The sequence below is a fragment of the Lactuca serriola genome, chromosome 5, assembly GCF_051521515.1.
Source record: "Lactuca serriola cultivar US96UC23 chromosome 5, Lser_US96UC23_V15, whole genome shotgun sequence".
NCBI classification, from domain to species: domain Eukaryota; kingdom Viridiplantae; phylum Streptophyta; class Magnoliopsida; order Asterales; family Asteraceae; genus Lactuca; species Lactuca serriola.
The window spans coordinates 262146429-262161606 of NC_136412.1; the positions used below are offsets into that span (position 1 = coordinate 262146429).

Here is a 15178-nt window from a genome sequence, read left to right on the forward strand (position 1 = left end):
GCTTATTCCCCTCCAGGGCTTCCCTTTTTGTACTCGCCTCCCTCTTGCCTGCTTCCTTCATTCACCCGATGTGGGAATTCGGATGCAGACACTTTCGCTTTCGCTGCCAGCTCCCTTCCTTCACCAACAAAAACAACTTCAATGGAGTATTATTCTTTTACTTCTTTACTTTCTCTATATATATTCAAATCAAACTTACACTCTACTACTGCATATGCATATGTGTTTATGATTGCATTGCTTTTTCTTTTCTTATTTTTCTGTAGTTTAAATTCACTCCACGCCAACAAACAGCACAACTTCATTTCATGCTCGATTACAAATGGCTCCTTCCACTCATGTACCTACTATGCTTTGCTTTAATTTCTCCATTTTGTTTTTATCACATATCTATTAAGTAAACACAACAGCTAATGGACAAACTCAAACTTCTCAGATAAGTCCGACTTCTTAAAATCCATTCTATCAAAATATGTGTTTTTAATCAACATAATCCTTTTAGCTTGTTTTGCTGATAAAAATCACATTACATCTTCAAACCATATAAATTTATAATCATATCCAACACATTTCTTACTCGTTTGAAAACCTCACAAAAATTATTTTTCCGGGCAACCCTTTCTTCGTTATGTCATCCCGCTCTCGCTCTCAGGTATTGAATATTCAACCATACATTATGTTTCCCGTAATTGTTCGCTGTTCCTTTCCAAGATACTATCCGCTTTTTCAACCAACATGTCCCGCTCTTTTCATCATCTTCACCTAAAATCACTTCCAATTCGATTCTAACATTTACGGGATGACTTTTACCGAACAAATATATTTAGAATAAAAAAACGCTCAATAAATAACATTATATTCGAATTTAGTTAATGGATGAAACGGAAAAATCCATCTTCGACAATCGAAACTCAATGCCCGCTCTTGTTTTACCATCTGTGATGTTTATTTTTTCAGTTGAATCTACATAAAGGTGCTATGGTCCATGTTCTAACAGCATCACCGCATCATTTAAGCCGTCCATTTCAACTTTCAAGTAGTACTATATCTAGCCGTGGGTCTCCATTAATGGGACTCGAAACTCAAAACAAGCTTCTAAAATAAAGGAATTGTAAAGTGATCGCGTGGATGTAATTGATGAAGTAACTTGACTGCTATCAACCCCCTTTTGCTTCAAATTCCAAATTTCATCCATCACATCAATCTTCTCCTCTCATTCTATCTGTATCTTGTTCTCTACGTCATCATAAGAATTCCTCGTGCTCATGACTTGGTCCCCCGGCATCGCTTTTCGTCTCATATCAATATTACCCTTAGTTATAAATATAAGATACGACAAGATGAGATTAAATAGGTACAAGACTCGTACGTTAAGTTCCACTTACCGGAAAAACTCTAGATTCTAAAACTTAATTCAGTCTCGGATAATGTCAACACCCAAATAGGCACAACACTTATATTTGCCGAAAAATCTAAAGTAGCAACATACTTCAAACATCCTCGTTTATCTATCGACTTTTACCTTTGAAAGATTTTATCTTAAATCGTCGATTAGCCAACAACTTAGCAATGAGTTTGTATCCTAACACAATCAAACTAAGTGGTCGATAATGTATAACTTTCAATGAGCTACCCACCTTTGGAATTAGAGTGATGAAAGAACCATTACAGCCATGTGGAATATTAGCTTAAATAAGAAACTCCGTGACACCATCAAAAATATCATAGTTCGAGAAGCCATTTGCACCCGGAACTTTATCCCCTTCGCACGACCAAACAACACTTTTAATTTCCTCAATCGTGCACAGAACTTCCGAACAATCGTCTTGATATGACACGAGATTTGTACACCGTGTGCTATGTTTTTGAACACTCTCGCCTTCGAACCTGTTAAATTTTATTTATTACTAAAATAATCTTCTCACCAATTTGCGGATCATGCTGCTAATTGACTGTTTTTGTACCACGAATAATAAGTTGCATGTGTCTTCTATTAAGAATACTAAGAATACTGTCAACGTACTTTGCTTTTCCGTCCCCTTCAAATTCTTCGTTTAATCTTAGCTTCTTTAATAACATCTAAAGTTTTCAATTTCTCGTAATCATGATTTTTCTCAAAATATTCAAACGATCCCCCATTACTTTTGGAGTGGCATTTTCCTTGATCAATCTCACATCGTCAAAATAATCCCATTTCATGCAACAATTATACAAGTTGAAAGCTGCCACCACATGTTTGAAAAAAAAAAACGTGTCTCTAATATGGAATTGATTTCTCCAACGATGGTGACATTAAACCCGAAATATCTACAAGATTCCTGAAAACTGAAAATCTATCCAGTTTGCTAATTTTTCACCATTAACACTAATTGGGTAAAATCATACCCACCCATAGAATGTTTCTTATCAAGTAACCCTTCTTTTATGAATGAAATCATTAAATGAATTTGTCGTATCTTGAGGAAAAACCAAACCTACCCTCTCGGAATGTGAATCTGATAGAAAACTTGTATAAATTGTGTATTCATGAAAAACTTAGGAAACACCCACTCCCCTTCGACAATAATAATTTATTCCTTCCCATTAAATCTATTCAATTCAACCACCGAAGGATCCCAAATGCATAGTAATAACCCATTGGCCCTTTCCCTAAATACTCTATAATTTTACAAGATCTAACGGACCATACATGTTTCTTGAATCCCAAAAAATTTAACAATATGCATTCTACACAACTTCATGTCTTTATTCGGTTTGTCGTTGCTCCCGATCCCACTAATATTTAAGAGAAAGAATATTCAATTATCCATTGTGTTCTCACTCGATAATTTAAGAATGTATGATTCATACCCTTTCGATTTTCTGGCGTGGCTTAGTAGGAGGATGAATAAACCGGCTTATCCAACGAATTCTCGACATCAAAATCATGTTCCTTGACGGTGGGTTGCTTCCGGAACCCCTCGACACCAACACAATGAAATCGACCCCCATCAAACCCTCGTGGTTTCGACATGGATTAAGACGAACTTCCATCTTCATTGGCATTATTTGACTTTTTTGATCTTTCCTTATCATTAGTTATGCTTTCACAGTGGCCATGTCTTCCATAGATATTTGTTTGCTCGGATTAGTACTATCACCCTCAAAACACATGTCATCCCTCTCACGTATACCTTTATCTTTCCAACTTGATTTGATTGACCCGTGTATGTTGAACAGCCTCCACAAAAACATCCTCCTCCTCGTTTCCACTCACATCATCGCCATTAACCGAGTTACTATATTCTTCTTGTTGGCTTATATCATCCATATTCCTTTAAATGTTATGAATCTGTCATCTAATCCCACTACTAGAAAACAGACCTTTAATGACACGCTTTTTACGACACGCACTGATTAATGATACGTAAAAGGGCGTGCCCTTAAAATAGTGTTATCTTTCCAAAAAATTTAAGGATTTACGTCACGCATTATTGCGTGCCCTTAATTTAGTGTCTCAAGAAAAAAATCAAAAACACGGAGGGCGCTTTATCTTAAACGTGCGTCGTCTGTACTTGTCGCTTTATAATTTTAATGAAACGCGCTTTTAGTTGACAAGGGGGGAAACGAAAACCCCAAAATTTTTAAAACACGCCTCGTTTTTTCTACCTTCTATCTATCTTTCAAATTTGCAATCCACTCTCCCCTCTCTGATACTCTCTCCTCTAGATCTCCCTTCATTCTCTACCTCCCGTCTCTCTTAAAACCCTAAGCCATCGCTGCCTCCCTTCTATCTAGCATGTGCTAGGGTTTTATTTTCTTCCAAGCTTCCGCTTCTCTCGTTTTCTCTCAACTCAGTAATGCGAGGGTTATGAAATAAAGAAAACCCCCAATGCTCCACAAAGCCCCTTTCTGAAAAAATATCATGTAAGCGTGGAGACGGAGTCTGAAATCATCAACAGGAGAACAAGAAGATAAAGCGAAGGTAAATCGTAATTGATCTGCGAGGTCTCCTCATCAATGACGTCGACCAAATCTAAAATCTCGAATTCAAAGAATTATTCGGAGAACTTAGGTGTTAACACAAGAGGTCCCAGGTGAATTCCAATTAATTTGTAAGTATTTTGGTTCAATATTGTTTATTCTCAAAGTGTTGGTTGTAGGGGTAAAGTTGTTATATTCACATCATAGTCTTTTCTCAAGTTTCGTGAGTTAGAATCTCAATTTTTTTCATTAGATTGACTAACTTCATTGGATCGGAAGATGTTCCCGCTGATTCTACTAGTTGGGAAGCTAATCGCAAGTGGGTCGGGGGGGGGGGGGGGGGGGAACAAAAGGTCCCATTACTCAGATATTCAAATCTCATGATTCTATGGTCTGGGAGGCGAAATCTAAAGATACTGAAAGGAATTGGAAGAAATGAAAAGAAGAAGAAATAATTTGTAAAATATGTGGAGAATTCGACCATTTTACTCAGGTGTTCAAATCTCATGATTCTGTCAGCATCATCTTATAAAATGGTTGTTCTTAGCTCTTTAAGATTTTTAAATACATGCTGGCTGTGTTAGGCTCAACTATCTAATTCATCAACAACTAATATCTCAATATGTGATTTTCAGAGTGAGCTTCAGAGTGAAGCCCTAAAAGAAGCCATTACTCAAATCACCACAGATGCAAAAGAGAAGAAGCATAATTTCACTGAAACCATTGAACTCCAAATTGGACTCAAGAACTACGACCCAAGAAAAAGCCCGTAATTGTTCGTTGTTCCTTTCCAAGATACTATCCGCTTTTTCTACCAACATGTCCCGCTCTTTTCATCATCTTCACCTAAAATCACTTCCAATTCGATTCTAACATTTACGGGATGACTTTTACCGAACAAATATATTTAGAATAAAAAAACGCTCAATAAATAACATTATATTCGAATTTAGTTAATGGATGAAACGGAAAAATCCATCTTCGACAATCGAAACTCAATGCCCGCTCTTGTTTTACCATCTGTGATGTTTATTTTTTCAGTTGAATCTACTTAAAGGTGCTATAGTCCATGTTCTAACAGCATCACCACATCATTTAAGCCGTCCATTTCAACTTTCAAGTAGTACGATATCTAGCAGTGGGTCTCCATTAATGGGACTTGACACTCAAAACAAGCTTCTAAAAAAAGGAATTGTAATTCAAGTGATCGCGTGGATGTAATTGATGAAGTAACTTGACTACTATCAACCCCCTTTTGCTTCAAATTCCAAATTTCATCCATCACATCAATCTTCTCCTCTCATTCTATCTGTATCTTGTTCTCTACGTCACCATAAGAATTCCTCGTGCTCATGACTTGGTCCCCCGGCATCGCTTTTCGTCTCATATCAATATTGCCCATAGTTATAAATATAAGATATGACAAGATGAGATTAAATAGGTACAAGACTCGTACGTTAAGTTCCACTTACCGGAAAAACTCTAGATTCTAAAACTTAATTCAGTTTCCGATAATGTCAACCCCCATCAAACCCTCGTGGTTTCGACATGGATTAAGACGAACTTCCATCTTCATTGGCATTATTTGACTTTTTTGATCTTTCCTTATCATTAGTTATGCTTTCACAGTGGCCATGTCTTCCATAGATATTTGTTTGCTCGGATTAGTACTATCACCCTCAAAACACATGTCATCCCTCTCACGTATACCTTTATCTTTCCAACTTGATTTGATTGACCCGTGTATGTTGAACAGCCTCCACAAAAACATCCTCCTCCTCGTTTCCACTCACATCATCGCCATTAACCGAGTTACTATATTCTTCTTGTTGGCTTATATCATCCATATTCTTTTAAATGTTATGAATCTGTCATCTAATCCCACTACTAGAAAACAGCCCTTTAATGACACGCTTTTTACGACACGCACTGATTAATGATACGTAAAAGGGCGTGCCCTTAAAATAGTGTTATCTTTCCAAAAAATTTAAGGATTTACGTCACGCATTATTGCGTGCCCTTAATTTAGTGTCTCAAGAAAAAAATCAAAAACACGGAGGGCGCTTTATCTTAAACGTGCGTCGTCTGTACTTGTCGCTTTATAATTTTAATGAAACGCGCTTTTAGTTGACAAGGGGGGAAACGAAAACCCCAAAATTTTTAAAACACGCCTCGTTTTTTCTACCTTCTATCTATCTTTCAAATTTGCAATCCACTCTCCCCTCTCTGATACTCTCTCCTCTAGATCTCCCTTCATTCTCTACCTCCCGTCTCTCTTAAAACCCTAAGCCATCGCTACCTCCCTTCTATCTAGCATGTGCTAGGGTTTTATTTTCTTCCAAGCTTCCGCTTCTCTCGTTTTCTCTCAACTCAGTAATGCGAGGGTTATGAAATAAAGAAAACCCCCAATGCTCCATAAAGCCCCTTTCTGAAAAAATATCATGTAAGCGTGGAGACGGAGTCTGAAATCATCAACAGGAGAACAAGAAGATAAAGCGAAGGTAAATCGTAATTGATCTGCGAGGTCTCCTCATCAATGACGTCGACCAAATCTAAAATCTCGAATTCAAAGAATTATTCGGAGAACTTAGGTGTTAACACAAGAGGCCCCAGGTGAATTCCAATTAATTTGTAAGTATTTTGGTTCAATATTGTTTATTCTCAAAGTGTTGGTTGTAGGGGTAAAGTTGTTATATTCACATCATAGTCTTTTCTCAAGTTTCGTGAGTTAGAATCTCAATTTTTTTCATTAGATTGACTAACTTCATTGGATCGGAAGATGTTCCCGCTGATTCTACTAGTTGGGAAGCTAATCGCAAGTGGGTCGGGGGGGGGGGGGGGGGGGAACAAAAGGTCCCATTACTCAGGTATTCAAATCTCATGATTCTATGGTCTGGGAGGCGAAATCTAAAGATACTGAAAGGAATTGGAAGAAATGAAAAGAAGAAGAAATAATTTGTAAAATATGTGGAGAATTCGACCATTTTACTCAGGTGTTCAAATCTCATGATTCTGTCAGCATCATCTTATAAAATGGTTGTTCTTAGCTCTTTAAGATTTTTAAATACATGCTGGCTGTGTTAGGCTCAACTATCTAATTCATCAACAACTAATATCTCAATATGTGATTTCAGAGTGAGCTTCAGAGTGAAGCCCTAAAAGAAGCCATTACTCAAATCACCACAGATGCAAAAGAGAAGAAGCATAATTTCACTGAAACCATTGAACTCCAAATTGGACTCAAGAACTACGACCCAAGAAAAAGCCCGTAATTGTTCGTTGTTCCTTTCCAAGATACTATCCGCTTTTTCTACCAACATGTCCCGCTCTTTTCATCATCTTCACCTAAAATCACTTCCAATTCGATTCTAACATTTACGGGATGACTTTTACCGAACAAATATATTTAGAATAAAAAAACGCTCAATAAATAACATTATATTCGAATTTAGTTAATGGATGAAACGGAAAAATCCATCTTCGACAATCGAAACTCAATGCCCGCTCTTGTTTTACCATCTGTGATGTTTATTTTTTCAGTTGAATCTACATAAAGGTGCTATAGTCCATGTTCTAACAGCATCACCGCATCATTTAAGCCGTCCATTTCAACTTTCAAGTAGTACTATATCTAGCCGTGGGTCTCCATTAATGGGACTCGAAACTCAAAACAAGCTTCTAAAATAAAGGAATTGTAAAGTGATCGCGTGGATGTAATTGATGAAGTAACTTGACTGCTATCAACCCCCTTTTGCTTCAAATTCCAAATTTCATCCATCACATCAATCTTCTCCTCTCATTCTATCTGTATCTTGTTCTCTACGTCATCATAAGAATTCCTCGTGCTCATGACTTGGTCCCCCGGCATCGCTTTTCGTCTCATATCAATATTACCCTTAGTTATAAATATAAGATACGACAAGATGAGATTAAATAGGTACAAGACTCGTACGTTAAGTTCCACTTACCGGAAAAACTCTAGATTCTAAAACTTAATTCAGTCTCGGATAATGTCAACACCCAAATAGGCACAACACTTATATTTGCCGAAAAATCTAAAGTAGCAACATACTTCAAACATCCTCGTTTATCTATCGACTTTTACCTTTGAAAGATTTTATCTTAAATCGTCGATTAGCCAACAACTTAGCAATGAGTTTGTATCCTAACACAATCAAACTAAGTGGTCGATAATGTATAACTTTCAATGAGCTACCCACCTTTGGAATTAGAGTGATGAAAGAACCATTACAGCCATGTGGAATATTAGCTTAAATAAGAAACTCCGTGACACCATCAAAAATATCATACTTCGAGAAGCCATTTGCACCCGGAACTTTATCCCCTTCGCACGACCAAACAACACTTTTAATTTCCTCAATCGTGCACAGAACTTCCGAACAATCGTCTTGATATGACACGAGATTTGTACACCGTGTGCTATGTTTTTGAACACTCTTGCCATCGAACCTGTTAAATTTTATTTATTACTAAAATAATCTTATCACCAATTTGCAGGACCATGCTGCTAATTGACTGTTTTTTTACCACGAATAATAAGTTGCACGTTTATTCTATTAAGAATACTAAGAATACTGTCAACGTACTTTGCTTTTCCGTCCCCTTCAAATTCTCCGTTAAATCTTAGCTTCTTTAATAACATCTAAAGTTTTCAATTTCTCGTAATCATGATTTTTCTCAAAATATTCAAACGATCCCCCATTACTTTTGGAGTGGCATTTTCCTTGATCAATCTCACATCGTCAAAATCATCCCATTTCATGCAACAATTATACAAGTTGAAAGCTGCCACCACATGTTTGAAAAAAAAACGTGTCTCTAATATGGAATTGATTTCTCCAACGCTGGTGACATAAAACCCGAAATATCTACAAGATTCCTGAAAACTGAAAATCTATCCAATTTGCTAATTTTCCACCATTAACACTAATTTGGGTAAAATCATACCCACCCATAGAATGTTTCTTATCAAGTAACCCTTCTTTTATGAATGAAATCATTAAATGAATTTGTCGTATCTTGAGAAAAAACCAAACCTACCCTCTCGAAATGTGAATCTGATAGAAAACTTGTATAAATTGTGTATTCATGAAAAACTTAGGAAACACCCACTCCCCTTCGACAATAATAATTTATTCCTTCCCATTAAATCTATTCAATTCAACTACCGAAGGATCCCAAATGCATAGTAATAACCCTTTGGCCCTTTCCCTAAATACTCTATAATTTTACAAGATCTAATGGACCATACATGTTTCTTGAATCCCAAAAAATTTAACAATATGCGTTCTACACAACTTCATGTCTTTATTCGGTTTGTCGTTGCTCCCGATCCCACTAATATTTAAGAGAAAGAATATTCAATTATCCATTGTGTAACGGACCATACATGTTCCTTGAATCCCAAAAAATTTAACAATATGCGTTCTACACAACTTCATGTCTTTATTCGGTTTGTCGTTGCTCCCGATGCCACTAATATTTAAGAGAAAGAATATTCAATTATCCGTTGTGTTCTCACTCGATAATTTAAGAATGTATGATTCATACCCTTTCGATTTCCTGACGTGGCTTGGTAGGAGGATGAATAAACCGGCTTATCCAACGAATTCTCGACATCAAAATCATGTTCCTTGGCGGTGGGTTGCTTCCGGAACCCCTCGACACCAACCCAATGAAATCGACCCCCATCAAACCCTCGTGGTTTTGACATGGATTAAGACGAACTTCCATCTTCATTGGCATTATTTGACTTTTTTTAATCTTTCCTTATCATTAGTTATGCTTTCAGAGTGGCCATGTCTTCCCTAGATATTTGTTTGTTCGGATTAGTACTATCACCCTCAAAACACATGTCATCCCTCTCGCGTATACCTTTATCTTTCCAACTTGATTTTATTGACCCGTGTATATTGAACACCCTCCACAAAAACATCCTCCTCCTCGTTTCCACTCACATCATCGCCATTAACCGAGTTACTGTATTCTTCTTGTTGGCTTATATCATCCATATTCTTTTAAATGTTATGAATCTGTCATCTAATCCCTTTCACGCACACTTTATACTTCACCTCTTCAATTTCCACCGTAACAAACTCTTCTATTTTGTGATTTTATGATGGTTTTTAAAGATGCTCCCCCCTTAAATGTGTCTTTATTTTTTATCCCTGTCAATAAACATAGCTTCATCCCAAGAAATTGCAATTTTCTTGAATGCAACAGATGTACAAGCACACATCGAAAAGGAACGCCCTCAATTTCAAGCCACACCATCCTTTCATCAACCAAAAAGTTATTTGTTAACAACCTCATCTCCTTAAAGTACCAATATTCTCTTCGTATTTTCTGAACTTAATGCAAGGATTTTGATACTTAAATCCAATACACACGCACGTCCCACAATACAGTTAACTTTAATTTCGTTAAATCATTCTTCACTACACACCTTATACAAGATTTCATTGAGATTCACATTCTGAAGACACCCAAGATCCATACACAATAAGTCAAGCACAATCTACATATATTTTATTCCTAAAAAATATTATATGTTCATGTTGACTATGTGTCTCCCCTTCCCCGTTGACATCGAGGCATAATATTTTGAATTTCCTTCCTAAATTGAGTTTTCTTACCATTTGAATTTACTTGTGGTCTTGGTTGATCTGTGTGGGCTCATATTATTTTCTCTTCCCTTATAAACCTCGCAGTCGAAGAAAATAAAAGAAATCTCCCAATCGATATGGTGCAAAAGTTTTGAATCAAACACTACTTATTATCAACATCTAAGAATTTGGCAATAGAAAGCTTCATCCCTAACAACTTCCTTGACATATAAACCTCTACAACCACTCTATATTTTAACCTATCTTCCATAGATCCTTCATCTCCAAATCCCCCTGAAAAAGTTGTATCAAATGTCGTGAAAGACAAATCTCCCACCTTTTTTAAATTAGGGTTCTCGTTTGATTCGATTTTCTTTCCAAACACCATTAACAATGACCCCCCCCCCCCCCCGGGCGCCCACCAGAACGCTATATAGAGGTCAACCCTAGTTTTTTTTTTCAAAACGTTTCACAATTAACATTGTATGTGGTTTACCACTTTGAAGCGTATTCATCTTTCATTTTCATCCAACACCTGATTTCATGCCCTTATATCGAAAAATAACTAGGATTTTGATTTTTTAAACTTATGTAATGTTGGTGTTGTATTTTGAAAATATATTTGAGCTTTGCAGTATCGGTTTGATATTTCACTTTTTAACATTTATACTAAAAATAACATCACATAAGTTCCTATACGTGTTAGCTCAGTTACATAGACCATGTAGCGACTTGGTCAGGAGGATAGGAAGCCATTGACTCCACGTATTTCTTATATAAAAAGAGTGAAATGAGCCATTAACTATGGGATTACCGAAATAAGTCGGGTAGTGCCCGTGATGGACTTGCCTTTGCGGCTAAGTACTTGACTTCAAAGATAGCTAGCTAGTTTCAATGAAGAAAGAGGAGTTGTACCAAAAGAACATGCTTTCTACCCCTTCTACTTGCACATGGACAGAAATGGACAGAATACCCTATAAAGCTTTACTTTTTCTATTCCATATGATTGACTTTGGTCTTTTCCTTCACACCTTTGGTGGAATGCAAAGAAGGCCTCCTGTTCCCTATGATTGACTTTGGGCTTTTCCTGTACCCCTTAGGTGGAATGCGAAGAAGGCCTCCTTCCGGTGGAGGGGGGGTCCGAGACATCAATGAGATACCACTCTGGAAGAGCTAGAATTTTCAGGAGGTTCGGGCCAAGGGAGAGTCTCATGTAGAAAGTTTCTATAATGTAATAGAATTTAGCCACAAAATTAATTTTATCTAGATGTCCACGTAATATAACATTTCAAAAATCCAATCTCAATAACTTAGTCGTTGATTGGAAATGTTCTTAGGGATCTAACTCGGGTTCTCTTCATGTATGTTGATGCGTGCCTGCAAAGAAAAATCTAAAAAAAAAAAAAAAATCTTACCAAAAATAAAATCACATATGTCCTAGCGTTTCTTATATATTTAATACGGCTAATACAAAGCAATCAGTTTATCGAGATGTCCCCACAATATAGCATTTCAATGATCCATTTCAAATAAGTTATTTGTATTTAAGAAATGGTTACATGCTTTTAACTAGGGGTTTATTTCGTTATGTTAAATACAAGTTTGCAATTTAAAATAGGTACCGCTTACGAAGAAAAATTACAAACAAATCGTCATGTCAATGATGCGTTTTCAATTCCCCTGTATCTTAAACCGAGAGACCCTAAGGTAGATATTAGGGTTTGGGTTAAACATGCCCCGATAAGGCGCAAATTATAGATTTCCGGCCGATCGGTCCGTAATTGTTGCATCAAGCAAGTCGGAGTCTATGAGATTCTAGGTTTAGTGTTTACGGTATATCGTATTCCGTTCTATATAAGTTGAAGTGATTGGTTTCTCATATATAATTGTGTCATGTTCTGTATTGTTTAAACAAAAAGTATGATGTGTGAAGTATGATTATTTTCAATAACATAAACATTAAATCAGATTACATAAAAAGTAAATCGATTGCACGGTAGTGTCGACATTGCGGGCGGAAGCTTCTATTTGGCGTTGGTGTTATGTTTTGATGGGACAACATTTCCCGAAGCTTTTATAAGTAAGACGGACCTTTGTCGTCATCTCTTCAGACTGATTGTCTTTCCCACTGCAATCCTGCTTGTGGGGTACCAGGATAGTCATACAAGTTGATGATAAGTTGGACTAGAAAGAAACCATCAGATGGTTTCGAAGAACCAAAATCCCTTGATGTCGTTGGAGATGGTTTTGTTTTACATGACGCGAAGTCCAATTACAATGTGTTGGTGGAATTGTTAATCAAAAGGAAATTTAAGTTTGTGTAGGTATATATTAGTGACTGCTCCCACATTGGTGTGTGAAGGATTCCAAGACGATTTTATAAACTTACGGGAGTGGGTTCACATCAGACACAGCAAAGACTTGTTTCAAATTTTTAAGACTTTTCAAGTATAAAAGCTTTAAGCTATTCTTAAACATTGGACCAAGTATTGGAGGGGTACGCCGGGCCTTGGCTGTAGTGTAAGACCAAGGCGACACATGAAGAACCCCAGCAGCAAGCTACTGTAACGGGCCTTCCCCCATAAAAAATAAGATTAATATCGAGTGGGCCGATGGCCCACATATCAGATATTAAACTGATAAGAACAGATACTACACTTGATCTTAGCCAAAAGGCCGAGAAAGGTATGCTTATTCCCCTCCAGGGCTTCCCTTTTTGTACTCGCCTCCCTCTTGCCTGCTTCCTTCATTCACCCGATGTGGGAATTCGGATGCAGACACTTTCGCTTTCGCTGCCAGCTCCCTTCCTTCACCAACAAAAACAACTTCAATGGAGTATTATTCTTTTACTTCTTTACTTTCTCTATATATATTCAAATCAAACTTACACTCTACTACTGCATATGCATATGTGTTTATGATTGCATTGCTTTTTCTTTTCTTATTTTTCTGTAGTTTAAATTCACTCCACGCCAACAAACAGCACAACTTCATTTCATGCTCGATTACAAATGGCTCCTTCCACTCATGTACCTACTATGCTTTGCTTTAATTTCTCCATTTTGTTTTTATCACATATCTATTAAGTAAACACAACAGCTAATGGACAAACTCAAACTTCTCAGATAAGTCCGACTTCTTAAAATCCATTCTATCAAAATATGTGTTTTTAATCAACATAATCCTTTTAGCTTGTTTTGCTGATAAAAATCACATTACATCTTCAAACCATATAAATTTATAATCATATCCAACACATTTCTTACTCGTTTGAAAACCTCACAAAAATTATTTTTCCGGGCAACCCTTTCTTCGTTATGTCATCCCGCTCTCGCTCTCAGGTATTGAATATTCAACCATACATTATGTTTCCCGTAATTGTTCGCTGTTCCTTTCCAAGATACTATCCGCTTTTTCAACCAACATGTCCTGCTCTTTTCATCATCTTCACCTAAAATCACTTCCAATTCGATTCTAACATTTACGGGATGACTTTTACCGAACAAATATATTTAGAATAAAAAAACGCTCAATAAATAACATTATATTCGAATTTAGTTAATGGATGAAACGGAAAAATCCATCTTCGACAATCGAAACTCAATGCCCGCTCTTGTTTTACCATCTGTGATGTTTATTTTTTCAGTTGAATCTACATAAAGGTGCTATAGTCCATGTTCTAACAGCATCACCGCATCATTTAAGCCGTCCATTTCAACTTTCAAGTAGTACTATATCTAGCCGTGGGTCTCCATTAATGGGACTCGAAACTCAAAACAAGCTTCTAAAATAAAGGAATTGTAAAGTGATCGCGTGGATGTAATTGATGAAGTAACTTGACTGCTATCAACCCCCTTTTGCTTCAAATTCCAAATTCCATCCATCACATCAATCTTCTCCTCTCATTCTATCTGTATCTTGTTCTCTACGTCATCATAAGAATTCCTCGTGCTCATGACTTGGTCCCCCGGCATCGCTTTTCGTCTCATATCAATATTACCCTTAGTTATAAATATAAGATACGACAAGATGAGATTAAATAGGTACAAGACTCGTACGTTAAGTTCCACTTACCGGAAAAACTCTAGATTCTAAAACTTAATTCAGTCTCGGATAATGTCAACACCCAAATAGGCACAACACTTATATTTGCCGAAAAATCTAAAGTAGCAACATACTTCAAACATCCTCGTTTATCTATCGACTTTTACCTTTGAAAGATTTTATCTTAAATCGTCGATTAGCCAACAACTTAGCAATGAGTTTGTATCCTAACACAATCAAACTAAGTGGTCGATAATGTATAACTTTCAATGAGCTACCCACCTTTGGAATTAGAGTGATGAAAGAACCATTACAGCCATGTGGAATATTAGCTTAAATAAGAAACTCCGTGACACCATCAAAAATATCATACTTCGAGAAGCCATTTGCACCCGGAACTTTATCCCCTTCGCATGACCAAACAACACTTTTAATTTCCTCAATCGTGCACAGAACTTCCGAACAATCGTCTTGATATGACACGAGATTTGTACACCGTGTGCTATGTTTTTGAACACTCTTGCCATCGAACCTGTTAAATTTTA

General features: G+C 36.8%; 1 non-coding gene across 1 annotated transcript; it reads right to left on the bottom strand.

Moving 5' to 3' along the window:
• Positions 1–13081: 13081 nt before the first annotated feature.
• Positions 13082–13278, bottom strand: LOC145056320 (U2 spliceosomal RNA). Its single transcript, XR_013685802.1, has one exon. It is a non-coding gene; the product is annotated as a U2 spliceosomal RNA (small nuclear RNA).
• Positions 13279–15178: the final 1900 nt, after the last annotated feature.